Source organism: Leucopleurus acutus (assembly GCF_964270905.1).
Source record: "Leucopleurus acutus genome assembly, chromosome: 9".
Lineage (NCBI taxonomy): Eukaryota > Metazoa > Chordata > Mammalia > Artiodactyla > Delphinidae > Leucopleurus > Leucopleurus acutus.
The window spans coordinates 92,518,529-92,535,064 of NC_139144.1; positions in this window are offsets into that span (position 1 = coordinate 92,518,529).

Here is a 16,536-nt window from a genome sequence, read left to right on the forward strand (position 1 = left end):
CTTCCTCCCCTATAATTTAGAAGGCAGAACAGAGAGGCCGTTTGCTCTTAAAACAATGCAATTGTGAGCTCCTGAGCTGCTCTCAGACCAACTTCCCTTCCGTGGAAAGTAACTCCCTTGACGTGTGCCAGAGATCTGTGTACCCCTAGATAAATGAGAGAGGGTTCATGTAGCCTGTGTTTGATTCTGGACCTTGAAAAAAGGTGAAGTGATTGTAATGGAAGAAATAGGGGAAGGAACCTAAGTAAGCAAGAGACTTGGGTGCAGTTACCTTTTCCTCATTCCGCTACCCATTAGTTGTGTGACCTTAGGTAAATTACTTATCATCTTTGAGCTGCAGTATCCTCTTATATAAAATACTGAGTCTTGACTAGATTATTATAAAGAGCCCTTTGAAACTAGAGGTTTATGGCATTTTACATTAGCTTTTTGTTTCCCTTGAGATTCTGTATTTTGTTCAATTCTTCCAGCTATGCTACTGCTTGAGCAGTAGTCATAAATCACAGAGCTCACAGGCTCTCTAACAACTCTTTTAGAAACCATTATGTAACAAACCAGCAAAGAAATATCAAGGGCTGCTGCCTAAAGGGCCTTTCAGAACACCGGTAAGAATGTGTAATTCCTAAAAACAAAAATTACCAAAGCACTGAAGTATAAGTGAGAAAAGGAAAAAAGGGAAATGTATCAGAGAGAAATATTCAGATAATTAGACCAAAGGATGAGCTGGAGTAAAACACAGAGGAGTGATATAGTAGTGCAGGGTTAGGATGAGATGCTACTGTTTCAAGGGGGTGGTAAAGACGTTACACAAGAAGAGTGAAAGAGATTGTAACGCAAAGGAAGGAGCAAGTTCAAGCTACAGGAGTAGAACTGTGTTGACTCTTCTGGTGAGCTGAAAGGCTATAAACTTTCCCTCAATATTCTTGAGAAATAAATAAAGCATGTGGAATCACATACACAACTACCAATTTCTATCCTTGGGTTGTTGGGCTATATGACAGAAAAGGGACAGCAAAGCAAGGTAATGAGTGGGATGGAGTAATTGGGTAGTGGTTCGCATTATGGAATGGAAGAAATTAGTCATGTGGGAGTGGGGATGCAGAGGAAATGGTGGGGAAGAAGAGCAGTGATGTGTGTCCATACTCCCTGGGAGCACTGAGAAAAGCAGCAACCTACTCAGGAACTCTTGACAGTGTTGGAGAGAGCTCTGGATGTTAAGAAATGATGGAAATTTCTCCAAGTTCTACCCATACTTTTCATTGAAAAGTACATAATTCAGTGAAAGAACAGAAAGCATATTCAGTTTGACAGACATTTGAGTTAGATTTCATGGGTTTTTTTTCTTGAGTAGCTACTTCCTTAAGCTATATAAAGAAGTAGGTTTACCCTGAGCTGCAGAGGCAGCTGGCACCAGGAGACTAAGTCCCTTCTTGAGATAGATGCAAGCTTCAAGGAAAAGGGTACAGATTACGTTGTTCCCTCTCATTCCACCCATTATGCATATTCATTTTATTATTATTTTTTCACTCACCTGGATGTAAAGAGTGGGGCATATTCTCATCTGATCAAGAGAAAGGAAATGGATTTGAGCATATGCCTTTAGCTCTTACCAATTGATGTTAAGCGTAGTTCATGTTTTCTACCAAAAACATGGTATCAGTTTCACACGTGAGAAAACAAAATAGGAAGGAGCCTTAAAATGTGCATGATTATGTAGTAACGAGGGATATAGGCAGTGGAATAAGCAATGGAGAAGATTATTGCTTTCTAAGTGGCAGTGCCTCCATAGGTCAGTAAAAGAAATGAGTATCTTTAACTCCATGAACTTTTTAAAGCTGACCTCCTTCTACAGCCCACTGTGAGTTTAAACTTAGTATCCAGTCAGTAGGCTCTGCACCCCTGGCTCTGTGGACCCCATGATAAATTAAAGAAAGACTTTGTCATGGACACAGCTAATCCTCTCAAACCCATAAGTCTATCTGTCCTCAATTATCTCTTGTTTCTGTTTAATTTAGCTCTCAAAATTAACAGCTAGACAATCTACCATGAAAAACAAACTATAAGTACGTACTGAACACCTACTCTGTGCAAGTTCTGTGTTAAAAATCCCTGAGAAAACAAAGGTGAAAAGAAAATCTCTGCCTTAAGTTCTCACTCCAGCTTTAAATAAGGGGAAAAACATTTAACAAAGCTAATTCATAGGAAAATATGTAAAAGAAAGCTCAGAAAACGAATGGAAGAAATGTTGAAAATAATAAAAAGATAGGAAAATGCACAGAAAAAAGAAACATGGCTTAAAAATAGCTAAAAAGATAAATAAACAAATGCAATTCACGTACACAATACATATTATAATAACATGTTAGAATTTTTTGTCAGCTTGGGAAAAACGAGCCATCCAGTTGAGTATGAGGAAAAATAAATCCTCATATGAACTGTTGGTGAGTTTTGGAGGGGAACTTGTAAAACATTATCTACATTTCAAGTGTATATACATTTGACCTAATTACTTTTTGATAAATCTCTCCTATAAATGTTATATAAGTATTCTATATAAGAGCAGAAATAGTCATCATAGCAAAACATTGGAAACAACCCAAAAGATTATATATATTATGATCACATTAAAATGTGTGTGCATGGGCCTGTGTGTGGGTACACATGTGTATGTGCACTTGGGGGAGACAACAAAAGAGAGAGTGTAAGGGAAGGACCGAATATGAGCTCTGTGAAGCACAGACTGGGTTCTTTTTCTAGGTACACTAACTACAGATGCGTAGAAAAGTAAGTGTAAACAATAATAAGTCTAAACAGTAATAAATTCTAGCAGTTGTTACTTTGGTGGCTAACTTGTAGAGAAGTTAGTGGTCTTTCATTTTTTCTTTATACAATCTCCAAGCAATTTCAATTTATTATAGCTAGTAGGTAGTACTTTTGTAATTTAAAAATCAATAGGAAAAATTAGGAGATGCCACAAAGTACTACATGGTTATTATTCAGGTGAATTATAGAGACAGAAAAAGTGATATAGGGATTCAGAAAAGCTAGAGTGAATTTCCAACTGGCTTAATCATGAAGGATTAATGACAGGGGTCACATTTAAGTTAGCTCTCAGAGAACACTGCTTTAGAATCCATGGGATCTGGGTATTAGCCTCATTTTAGTTGCCAACTCACTGCAGTGAGTTGCTGGCACAGTGAAAATAGCATAGACGTCAAATTTCTAAGCTGTGGGTCTAGAATGTGGGGCTTTCACCCACTAAAGGAATTAGGTCTGCCTAATCTTTCTGTTTCTCTGTTTAAAATAAAGGACTTCAGACAAGTATCCCCCAAGACCGTTTCAGTTCAATAGTTAAGTGATATTTGAGGAGGAATGAAATTTCTGGGGGAGGAGGAATAAGAAGGTGGAATGGTACATCCTTAGTTCTGAAAGTAGCAAGTAAACCATTTTTCCCCCACGGAAAAATGTTCATACAGAGGATAATGGCAAATATTGCTGGAAAGGGAAGTATGACTCCAATGGTAGAGAGCTCTGAATGTCAGTCTAAAGAGGATGAGCTTTATCTAATGGGAAACCATGGACGATTTCGGAGTAGGAGACTTACCTTGCCAAACTGATGCTTTAGGAAATGTAATGTGGCAGCGATATGAAGGGATAGGGAGTAGAACTAGGGGGAAGGGTTATTTGGAGGTCTTGTCAACGGGCAAAGGTGAGGTAGATAACAGAGGCCTGGGGGTTGGAAGATTTTGTTGTAATTTTGTTGCTGTTATTTCAGCTTGTGGAATAAAATATATTAAATAGAAATGTGGATGTCACTATAGGATCCTGTTCTGGGGAAAAAAAGGGGGAGCATTCACATTTAAGCTCTGGGTGATATTTATTAGATCGTTATCATTTATTTATAAACTGTATGGGGTACCTCTAAAAATCTATATTCTTGCCTGAAAATGGAAATGGGATGATCTACCCAACATGAGCCAACACAAACACTTGGCATTAAAAATAGAAAACCACAAAGCATGTGTACAACACACAGAAAAGATCACAAGGAGCTTCCCCCACCCGTATTTAAATTGTGAGATTTTTGTTTTAACAAGTGAAATACTGGAAGGGTTAAATTTTTTCAAATTTGTTACATAGATTTCTCTTGTAAAGAGAAAAATATTTTTTATTTTTGTACATTTTGCTCATTTACATGGCCCTTATAAACACTTCAACTCAATTGAATATACACAAATCTTTTTTTTATTTAACATCTTTATTGGAGTATAATTGCTTTGCAGTGGTGTGTTAGTTTCTACTGTATAACAAAGTGAATCAGCTATACATAAACCTCTATCCCCATATCTCCTCCCTCTTGTGTCTCCCTCCCACCCTCCCTATCCCACCCGTCTAGGTGGTCACAAAGCACCGAGCTGATCTCCCTGTGCTGTGCGGCTGCTTCCCACTAGCTATCTATTTTACATTTGGTAGTGTATGTATATCCATGCCACTCTCTCACTTTGTCCCAGCTTACCCTTCCCCTTCCCTGTGTCCTCAAGTCCATTCTCTATGTCTGTGTCTTTATTCCTGTCCTGCCCCTAGGTTCTTCAGAAACTTTTTTTTTTTTTTTTTAGATTCCATATATATGTGTTAGCATACGGAATATACATAGCTCTTTGAAGGAAGGATGCTGGGGATTACAACATTGTTTTGCATGAGGGAACTTTAACTCAGAGAGCCTATGGTAATTTACCCAAAGGCTGTTTAGCGGAGTAAACAGAGTAGATGCCCATATCTCTGATAAAAATATGTTCCAAGATGCAATTATTACTAAAGAGTACTTTCTCATACAGTTTCACATAGAACATCTGAGTAAATGTAAATGGTTTCCAGAAAAAAAAATTGGTTTGTTTATAATTGCATTATAAGGTTTATAATGTAACTAGCTATGTGTCCCTCACTGAAGGTGAAGCTTGTCACTCAGGAGATACATTTCTCCCTCCAGCCTGCCCAGCAGGGACAAGCTGCCTAGTGGTTATGTCATTCTTATAAGCTATCATGATGAGAATGACCTCACCATTTTCCCAAATCTGCTTGCCTTTATCTAGAGCTGAATATCATTTTTTTCCTCCCAAGCTAAAAAAACATTATACTACTTTCCTCCAATCGGATCCATACCATGCAACGCTTTCTAGAAATACCAACCACAGTCGTTCTTCATACTGTAACCATGCCAGAAATTAACCATGAAGAATTGCCACATTAGGAAAAATTCCTTTTTTGCACAACCTGAGGATGGATATAGTCTGTGTGATGGTTGAGATAACACTGGAGTGATTTCTGGATGTTTCTTGACACTTATTGAGGAATAGTCAAAACGTTGGTTATTTTGAAAGTTATGTTAAGGTCTTGTGCTTGAGTATAGGAAGTGGAGAGGTGGAAGTGGAACATTCTGCTGGTACACCAATATTTATCATTTGCATTAATATGGATCTGCTGAGGAGCAAATGCCTATATGGGTTTAGATTGCATCTAAGAAATTTATTTACTGGAGGAAGAAGCAGACAAGGCAGGGAGATCCTTTAGATAGCAATACACATCTAACATTTTTGGAAGTTAAGAGGCAAGGAAGGAGGATTGGGTACAAAGAATCTTGGACTGTTGCACAGTTCCAAGAATGGTTTAGCCAGGTCAACGTGGAGTCCTTGAACCAAAGCCACTAGTTGGAGTAGTCCCACATCTTGCCAGCTTGGCCTGCCTTGGCACCTCTGCCAGGCGTAGTCATTCACTAGAGCAGTCTAAGGGAAGTACGGCCTTCGTGGATCCAGGACAGCAGCTAGGGTCACCAGTCAACTGAGCTCACCCCAGCAGGAGGTCAGAGCGGTCTATGGGACCATATGGCATGGCTGCCACACGTTGGTATTACTCATTCCTCAGAAAAATGTTTCTCTAAAACAGCTTTGGTATTTTAATATCATTAGATGTTAATCTGATTTGCCATGAGATTCAGGTGACCCATTATGAAGTCAAAAATACTGAATGTAATTTAAAAGCTGCTTAGCTAGAATTATTATACATGTCTTGGTTAAATTTGTTTTTTTGTTTTGTGTATTTATACATGGGTGCATAAAGACAGATCTTTATATTAATATAAAATACATCTGTAGTATAATAAATATGTTGTGCATATCTTCTATTTAAATTTAGACTTACGCAAGAAAGTTATACTGACAAGCCATATTGGCATCTCTATAGTAACAGGACGAATTGGTGGCTCTTAGAAGGAATACGTCTGAAGATCAATGGCATAATGATTACTATTTCCTGCAGTGAGTTTTAAGAACTTCACAAATGAATCTTAAAAGCAATAGATTTAATTAAATAGATTTATTTAATTTTTTACTTGTTTCAACTCTACAGAGTAATTTGTGAGTCTTAGTCAAAGAAGGATACCTGGTCACTTAAACAAGGACATTAAGTTTTTTGGTTTTTGTGGCGTTTTTTTTGTGGTACGCGCACCTCTTACTGCTGTGGCCTCTCCCGTTGCGGAGCACAGGCTCCGGATGCGCAGGCTCAGCGGCCATGGCTCATGGGCCCAGCCGCTCCACGGCATGTGGGATCTTCCTGGACCGGGGCACGAACCTGTGTCCCCTGCATCGGCAGGCAGACTCTCAACCACTGCGCCACCAGGGAAGCCCCGACATTAAGTTTTATAAAGGTTAGGCAAGTCAGATCTGTGTGTGTGCTTATAAATATTTATATTTACATGAAATTAACACAGTCATTAATAACTGGATTTATTGTTAGCAAAAGAATGAAAAAGAACATGGCACAAAAATTCAGAAGACCTGCGTTTGGGTGTTCTGCTATATGCTAATAACAAGTGACCTTAGAGGACTCAATTTAACCTTTTTAATCTTCAGTTTTATCATTTAGAAAATAGAGATAATTGCTCAAATGCCTTCTTCATATAGTTTGTAGGAAAGTCAAATGAGCTATGAGATCACACTGGAGTGACTCTGGATGTTTCTGTGAAAACACTAAAAACTGGAATTGTGACATGAAGGATAAATCGTCCATAGGGGTTGTTCATAGTGTGGCAGCATTCTTACTTCAACAGAGTTGAATAACCTTCCTGAAAGTTGCTCTGTATTGTCTCCCAGTGAAAACATATAGAATTCATCCATGTCCATAAATTCTTCTCTGGGAGGAGAGATGACTGTCTTCTCGTTCATTTATTTGCTCAACAAATATTAACCAAGCTCCTTTCAGGCACTGTTCTAGACACTGAGGGATGCAACAGGAAATAAGAGTGAATCAGATAGAGTCCATGTAAGCTCTGAAATGGAGATTGTGTGCAGGAAGTCTATTAGGGATCAACACATGTCAGAGTAAGTGAAGCAAGTTTGGGTGGAGGGAAAGGCTAAACTGAGACTTAGTTGCAACAAGGGCTTCAGAAAACCCCAGAGGCATTTCTAGAGTTGGGATGGCCTTGGCACTGACCATGTACTTGATGTGGGTTACCCCTAGGAAGGGACAAAACCTTGAGTGAGACAGCTTCCTTCAACCAAGGCCAATTTCCAGTGGAGCAGGTTTATAACCTGTGATCAGGTAACAGTCTCCACAGCTTGGAGAATGAGTATCTGGTTCCTGAAGGGACATCTAAGTGGTGTATCACAGCATTCAGTACAATAAATAAATGTATGCTGTGTCAGGTGGTAACTGGTGCTATGGAGAAAAATAAGACAAAGCATGAAAGTCTCCAAGACAAAGGGGGCTTTTATACAGAAAAGACGATAGATTATTTTGAGAAGAGACCTACGAGAGGTGAAAGCACAAAGCATGCAGATTTCTGTGGTCAGAACTTTCCAAGTAAATGACATGACATATACCTGCAAAGGCTCTGAGGTAGGACATGGTGGCTGATGTGTTTGAAGAAGAACAAGGAAGGTGTTAGGGCTTAAGTGGCATGAATAGTGGGGAGATATGTAAGATGTGAGGTCAGAGAGCTGGTTCGGGAGCGGGGGAGTCATGCAGAGTCGTACTCACCAGATACTAATTGAGTTTCTACTCTAGCCAGGGTTGATGAACAAGACATCAGTAAGCAGTAATGACTAGGCATCTGCTGTTGTGAAGTTTATATTCAAGTAGAGGGTTGGGAAACATAAATCAGAAGATAATAGACAAAAATATAAGATTATATTTAACAGTGGTCAGCACTAAAAAGAAAATTTCTAAAGGATAAAGTGGTAGAAAATGAATGATATAGAGAGGTATCTTTAAATTATGCGATCAGGAAAGTATCTTTGAAAAGGTGGTGTTAGAACTGAAAACTGTATCACCTAAAAATGACATCAGAATCGACATGTAAATTAGTGAATATGTAGAAGCTGTATACAACACTTTTTCCTCTCATTTCAGTAGCTTCTGAGAGAATTATATCAGGTATGATTAACTTTAATTGTGCCAGCCTCATTACCCAGGTACAAGATGCTACTGATTGACTCTTGAGGACTGTCAGACCACCAAACCCTTGGGTTCATTATTTTAGGCATGAGACTGGATCATCCCAGATCATTAAAATCACTTCTGAAATTCAGGGCCAGTGAATGTCCAAGAAACAAAATAGAATTGGTCTAATTGAACCACCATTTGTCAATTTTTTATTACCTTATTTAATTAGACCCTGGTGAATGAGACTAAGGCAGTCTTCTGTGTGAATCAATTAACTTCAAACAGTTCTACAGTCACTTAGAAAACTTATTATCTCAACTAACATTTCAATTCAGTTCACCTCAAAAAATGCTTATTAATGACTTATCATGTACAAAGCACGATGCTGGATGCAACAAGCATACATAAATGATCAATACATAGCCCGTGTCCCCAGAAGATTACAAGAGAACTAGAGGAGGGGATATTTATGGAAGAATAGAGCACCAGGCTGACTGTGATCAGTATTATGGAAACACAGTGGCTAATCATTGATTATTAAACATTTCTTTTGATCATGAAACAGATAAGACAAGTGAATTTAAAGCAACCCATCAGCACTACTAAAATAAAAGTTGAAGAGCATGTCTTTGACCAACATTAACAGGTGATAGAAAATATATTAATTTACTTATTCATTTTGCATCTTTATCAAGTGCAATGGATTATATTGTGTCCCTCCAAAATTCATATGTTGAAATCCTCACCCCAGTACCTCAGAATGTGACCTTTTTGGGAAATAGGGTCTTTACAAGTCAAAATGAAGTCATTAGGGTGAACCCTAAATTTGAATACAAACTTAGCAAATTAGGAGAGCACCATGTGAACATGAAGCCTTTCCTTACAAGCCAAGGAGAGAAGCCTGGAACAGATCCTTCTCTTGAAGCCCTCAGAAGAAACTAACCCTACCAACACCTTGATTTCAGACTTCTGTCCTCCAGAATTTTGAGACAATATTACTCTGTTGTTTAAGCCAACCAGTTTGTGGTATTTTGTTATGGCGGTCCTAGCAAACTCATTAGGCTTAAATATACTTCTAGCTAATGTCTAAATGCAGGAAATACTAATACTGTTAGCTAATGCATTGATTACAGCATGCTTATATATTTATAGCTCACATGGAAATGAGAGGTTTGGAAAAGATTTATTTTCAAAATAACTGAAGTTTACTTCAAGTGCCATTTTTATTTTTTTTAACAAATTAATTTGCAATGTGTATGAGCTTTTCTGCCCTTCTAAAGAGTAGAGTTAACATTATTCAACCTCAGGATCACCAGGATGACTCAAAAGTATTTAGCTAACTTGTAACACAGCAAAGGCTTCACAGGCAATTGGGGTAAGAAAGGTTGTGTGTTCTCACTATAGCCCCAGAGAGCTCTGTTTCTTGATATCTCAGGAAGATCTTTTCTTGATTTCTTTTTTGTTCACTCTTTCCAGGTTTCTGGTCATGCATTCTTATTAGTGTCTGTAAGCCTGTTCTTTAATTTTTATAATTGGATGCAATTAACCTTCTGTTGGTTGGGAAATCAGATAGCAGAGTCTATAAAAGTTCTATAAGTGTCTGAGAAATTCCCCCACAAACATATATTATGCTCTTTTCTTAAACATCTGTTTTGAAAGCAATGGAGATATCTGCTTGTTTGCTTGGAACATATATTCATATGTTCCAAATACTGCATCTGGTGGAAGTCTATCTTCTAAGTAAGTTATTGCTTTATTCCAGTCCTAAAACATAAGGCTACCTGGTCTCCTGTTCCCATAGGTATGTTAATCACCTGCACATCCCTGAGTGTTTCCAGTTTTAGTTAATGGCATCACCATTCAGATTGCAAAGTGTCATCCTCAAAATTCCCTCTTCCTCCATCATATTCACTCTTTACCAAATGTCATAAAATTCACCTCATCGAAACACTTTGGAATTCAACACTTTTCTCTATTCCCGTCACAATGCCCCAATCAAAGTTGTCATCATCTGTTAATTGGTCTTAGGCCACAGCCATGTTGACCTATCCACATTTGCTCTTGCCTTCCTCTAATCCATCTTCCTCACTGTGACCTGAACATTTTTTTTAAAAACACATTTGATTATAGTCATTTTTCCTCCTACCCACTTAAATCCTCCAGTGGCTTCCCATAACTTTTATTATAAAGGCCGTGTTCCCAAACACTGCCATGCATCGCTTTCCTCCTCCATGCTTGCCCTACCCATCTCCTCTCATGAAAGACATCCCATACATTTCCTTATTTTATCCATTCTGGATATTTTTTAGTTTTTTTCTCTCCTCAGTGCTCTCTCCCACCACAGAAGGTTTGAGCTGAAGTTCCCTTTTCCTAGCAAATATTTTCTTCCACTCTTTACCTGATTAATTCCTCCTCATCTGTGAGATGTAAACTCAAGCTTCACTTTCTAGGCAAGTCTTCTCTGACCTTCCAGGCAGATTCAAATCCCCCTATTATGTACTCTCAGAACAACATACCTTTATTCCATTACATTTATCATTGTTGTCATTTTCCATTGAATTTGTGTGATTATATTTGTCTTCTCCACTACCCTGCAAGTTCTGTCTTTCTTCACCAGATTCTGTGCACAGAATCTGGCATATTGTAGTTTTAAAATAAATATTTATTTAATAAATAAAGGGATTAAAAATGATGACATTGAAGTCAATCAGAGGCTACATGAGCTCCTAAGCATTGCCCCAAAGTTACAAAGAAAATTATGAGAAGAACTTAGGCCAGAGTGTAAAGATAGTGACAAAAAGTGACTGCATCTGACTAGAATAATTGTATAGGTAAGAAAAAAGGTCCTGAGCTATATTTCTGGGTTGGAGTTCTAAGAATTAAAAATACTGGTTCAAACATCTACCATGTTTTTCAAAATAAATAGTAACATGTGAAGAAATAAAAATTAGTAGGCAAGAAGAAAAAAAACAAACTGGCATTGTCGAGATATGACCCATGTCCAAGCTTGGTTCAGAGCTGTGCCGCACTTTCTTCGAGCCTGGCTTGTGCCTGCCTCTAAGCCCCTTACACTAGCTATTTCCCCTGTCTGAAATATTCTTACTCCAGAACTTAATGTTGCTCAATTATTATCAGTCATGTCTCTGATGAAATTTCAGCTCCTTTGTGTCATGCATTCCCTGAATATCTTTATCAGTCAGAGTAAGATAGATTATATTGTGGAGGGAAAGACAAATATTTGTGGCATAAAACAACAAAGTTTTATTTTACAACTCACTATTTATCCACAATGGTTAGCAGGAGTCATTCAGGGACCCAGACTATGGAGCTTCTACCATTTTGAACATTGCAGTTGCCATACCAGAGGGAAGGAGAGTCCTGGTGGTTCTCACATTGGTAATTAAATGCTCAGCTTTGAGTCACATCAGCGCCACTCAGATCTCAAAACCAGATCTAATCACATGACCGTTCCCCAACCACTGCAGTCTGACCTTGTGCCTGTGTGGAGGGAGAACTATAAATATTTGGCAGACAGCATAATACATAATCTAGACTAGTCTTTTCACTTGCTTCTGCATTTTATGGTAATCACCATTGTCTGATATTATAGCTCTATCTAGCTAGCTAGCTGTTTATTGCTTACTTCCCCCGACAAGATGCCCATGAAAGCAAAATTCTGTCGTAGTCAACTTAGCTTATCTCTAGCACATAGAACCATGCATGGCTTATGAATAGGCAATAAATAAATATTGTTTATTAAATGAATGAATAATGCACACTGCCTTTTTTTTTTTTTTAACCCATACCATCTTCTATCCACGCCTTCTAGTAGTGAGCTCAGTTTGCCTTTATTCTAAGGCAAGAGGGTTGCTGGACTGTGAAGACAGATTATAAGCAAGGACTATGACATTCAAGTCAGATATTGAGATTAGCACATGGGGAGACATAGGAAGGCAGTTCAGACTAAGAAAGTTCACAGAAGCTTCGTGTGGTATGCTGTACTGGCTCAGAGAAAATCTGACATTTTGGCTCCAACTGGCTTTGCCAGGTGAGGGCACTTGATGGTGAGAAAAGTACTGCTTCAGAATGGAGATGACTTTATACTTCCTTCTCAGGTTATGATAGCCCCGTCACTCCCCGAATCTCAGAGATCTCGAGAGAGGCCGGCACCACCAAGTAATTCATCATTTGGGCCTATCTCAATAATCTATTAAGAAAGAATGTGTCCTGTCCTCTCTCCAAGGTACTGTACGATTCAAAACTGGTAAATATGGCCAAACTGTCCTAAGTGATGAACGTTTAGCAGCAATAAACAGCTTCCTCAAACCTTTGCAGCCCTCACCCCACTCCCACTCTGGGAAGATGACTGTAGCCACTATACTTAGCTGAGATTGGGGGCACAATAGTTGGCACAGTTATATTACCACTAACATAAGCACTCACCTGGAAATTTGGACAAGCTAAATTCTGGTTAAATCTACAATACTAAATCATTTTGCACACTAGTGGAAACTTGGTATATAGTTTGCTATGGCTGCTGTAGCAAAATACCATAAACTTGGTGGCTTAAAAAAATGCAAGTTTATTATCTCTGTCTCATAATTTAGTAGTTCAGAAGTCCCGTATAGCTCTCGCTGGAATATAATCAAGGTGTCAGCATGGCTGCCTTCCTTCTGGAGGCTCTAGGAGAGAATCTGTTTCTGTTTTTTTGTTTTTTTAATTTTCCAGCTTCTACAGACTGCCTGCATCCCTTGGCTCGTGGCTCTTTCCACGTTCAAAGCTAGTAATGGCCAGCCAAATCCTTTTCACATCACATTACTCTGATACTGAGTCTTCTGTCTTGGTTACCTACTTTTAAGGATGCTTGTGTTGTATTGGACCCAACAGAATGATGCAGGATAATCTCCCTTTAAGGTCAGCTGATTAGCAGCTTTAATTCCATTCACCATCTGAATTCCCTTTTTTTTGCCATTTATAGTAACATAGTCAGAAGTTCCAGAGATTAGGATGTGGACATCTCCAGAAGGGGAGGCGTTATTCTACCTAAAACTTAGTACATATTAAAACATTGAAGATTATAAAATCATCATAAAATTAGCCAAAGGAGTATTATAAATAGCTGGTTTCTCAAAATATAATATGATAAATCTTGAGGTATTAAACTATTTTAAAAATAATCTGGAATCACTTAGGGTGAACACACTGCCATTTTGCAGGTGAAGACAGTGAATGATGGATGAGATAAATTATTTATCTAAGGCCATATAACTTGAAAGAGTTAGGATTAGGATGCAGGGCACTTTCTACTAAGCCATCACTTTTGCATTGCATTTAGGAAGCCAGGTTATATTGAAATACATTCTAGAACAAATCTATCAAGCAGTTAACATTTGTTTTTAAATTTATGAAGACTAAAATTAAAAATTTACAATACTGGGGTAATTCAACAATATAGAGTGAGTTAATCCTTTGATGTTGACCAAATGATCAGTTCTCTATGTGCATGATACAAGAGGCTTTCCAATGCGTAAAGGGACCTAGTTACAAGAGGCTGATTGATGTTTCCAGATGTGTCCATGTGCAGATTCACCCAGTTCATCCCATTGCAATAGGACAATGTACAAGGTACATTCTTTCTATGAGAATCTGAAGCTTGCCATTTGCTGATCTCATGACACAGAAGTGTGCACATAAATAACTGCTTGACACGTTATTTTTAAGTGAATCAAGATGGTCACCTTTAAGGAAAAATATAAACATTGGCAACGATGGGAGCAGACTTAGGAGAAGGTGAAGGGAGACTCTAGACTTAACTCCAAAAGAACCATTCATCTACAAATTCAGGTTGTTTGGAATTGTATTATGAAGTATTGTCTATACTAGATAGTCACTTTTATTCTTCAGGGCTAACTGAAAGCTAAATAAATGCTCTGCGTGTTTATACACAGTCACATAGAAATGCTTTAAAAATGCTGTCTCCCTAGCACTGCTGTGCTTTGTAAAACTGGCAGAGAAGATGCTATTTATATCTTTAATAAAACATTTAGATTAATTTTTCTGGTTCACCATGGATCCATTTTGAGAAATACAATGGCGAGCTGGTTTGGGATATTATATTCTGACGCTTATCCTTAGCAGCTTGATTGCTATACGTTCCAAGTCTCTCCTCCACCCTGTCAGCACACCTCCAGGCTGTTTTGAGTAAGTTCTCTTTGTCTATGCCACCAGGTTTCTTAAGCGGTTTACAGAGAGAACTGTCACCCCAGAAGGGAGAAGGCAAAAAGCAAACAGAAATAGAAGCTTTTTCAAGACTATTTTTGTTTCTGCTACATATTTACCTAAACAGTTCAATGGAATGGGTTTATAAGACACATTTGAGGAGCTGAGAACTTTCAGCTTAGTATGAGAGCCATGTTGTAGTTTCTAGCAGTTTAGCAAAGGAGCACAAAACAGCAATGGCTCATTGCCTTTCCCTGACAGTGCTTGTTTTAGTCTTCCATCTTCCCATGGATGTATTTTGTGATAGACACCAGGAGTTGGTTCTTAGTTGTCTTTTTAGATTATGAGTAATGGCTCCACTAGGACATCTAATTTTGTTACCACACTGAACTTGGGGCTGCTCAACTGCCACACAGCAAAGCCAATCTACTGACACTGGGTTGTGGTAAAGGAAATTACAGTGTTTATTTCAGGTTGCCAGGCAAGGAGAATGGGCAGCTCATGCTCAAAAGACCTGAACTCCCTGATGGCTTTCAAGGAAGGGTTTTTAAAGGCAACATTCAGGGTGAGGGTTCCAGCTCATGGACTTTCTTCTGACTGGTTGCTGGTGGGGTGACAGGGTGATGTTTCAGGAACCTTAACCATCAACCTTCTGGTTCCAACCAGTCTGGGGTCTCCTGTGCTGGTCAGCATCAGGTCACCTCCTCCACCAGGGTGAAGGTCTTGTTTTCTGCAGAACAAGTCAAAGATGTGTGTTAGATTATTATGTATATCCCTTGAGGAGGAACTAGGACTCTGTTTTATTACTGACCTATTGTTTAAGCTATCACTACTTTTCTTGCTTGACTCCTTTTCCTTTGTTTCTGCGTTTCCTCACTTCCCTAATTAGTAACTGCTCGAGTCTGCTCTTTGGAATTCAGTGAAGGCCTAGGAGACTAAAGCCTTTTTTCTACAAACAAGAAATTAGGGACAGGAAGAGGTTTTGTACCTGGGAGGGCCCTGCAGGGTCCTGCTCAGTTTCAATCCCCCTTTTCTTTGATACTCCTCAATCCTGAGGGTAACGGGGCAGGACAAGAAAGGAAGTAAAGTTGTAGGTAAAGAGATTAATCATAAATTTGGCAGGGGAACTAGGTTTTAGAGGGGCTTGGTTTCAGTTTCACTTGGTAAGTGCCTTTTTCAAGATGTCTTCTCACATTCCCTCTCCCCACCCTAATCTGTTTCCCTCTACTGCAACCAATTTTAGAACTTATTCCTATTTTTCTGTCTTCATTAGTCTGTTAATTCAGTTATTTTCTTTTAGTTTATAACTTAACTTCACCAGGGAGGGATATGTCCAGATTAGAAATAAATATAACAACCGGAAGTTCTGGAGAGAAACTTTACCAATTCTACCATTGCAGAATAAGTCATTGTCACTAAGTAGTCATAGTAAAAAACTGTTTAATGTGTTGGGATTATTTTTAATGGTATATAAATAATGTATTTATGTTAATAGCATATTAATATTCTGGCCAAAGGTAATAAACCAGTGCCAAAGATAGCTCATATTTTAATAAAAGTTTTAAAATTCCTCCATGAGAATATCATCATATTCATATAATTGTAGCCTGGGAAATATTCCCTTTGGGTGTTCAAGTTCTGAGCAATTAACCACTTCAAAATAACTTTGAGATTGAATATACTTAAAGAAAACTGATTTGGTGATTGGGGGAAGGGTCTGCCATGATTACAGCCCAAGTGCAGTAACCACACCCTGATTTATAAGAAATGTTGTTACGTTTAAAAGAGACAGGAGAAACATGGTTCACACCAGATTTTTTATTTTTAAATTTAAGAAGGAGGAGTCCAAGTCTAAACTTACGCAGAATCACTAGGAAGTAG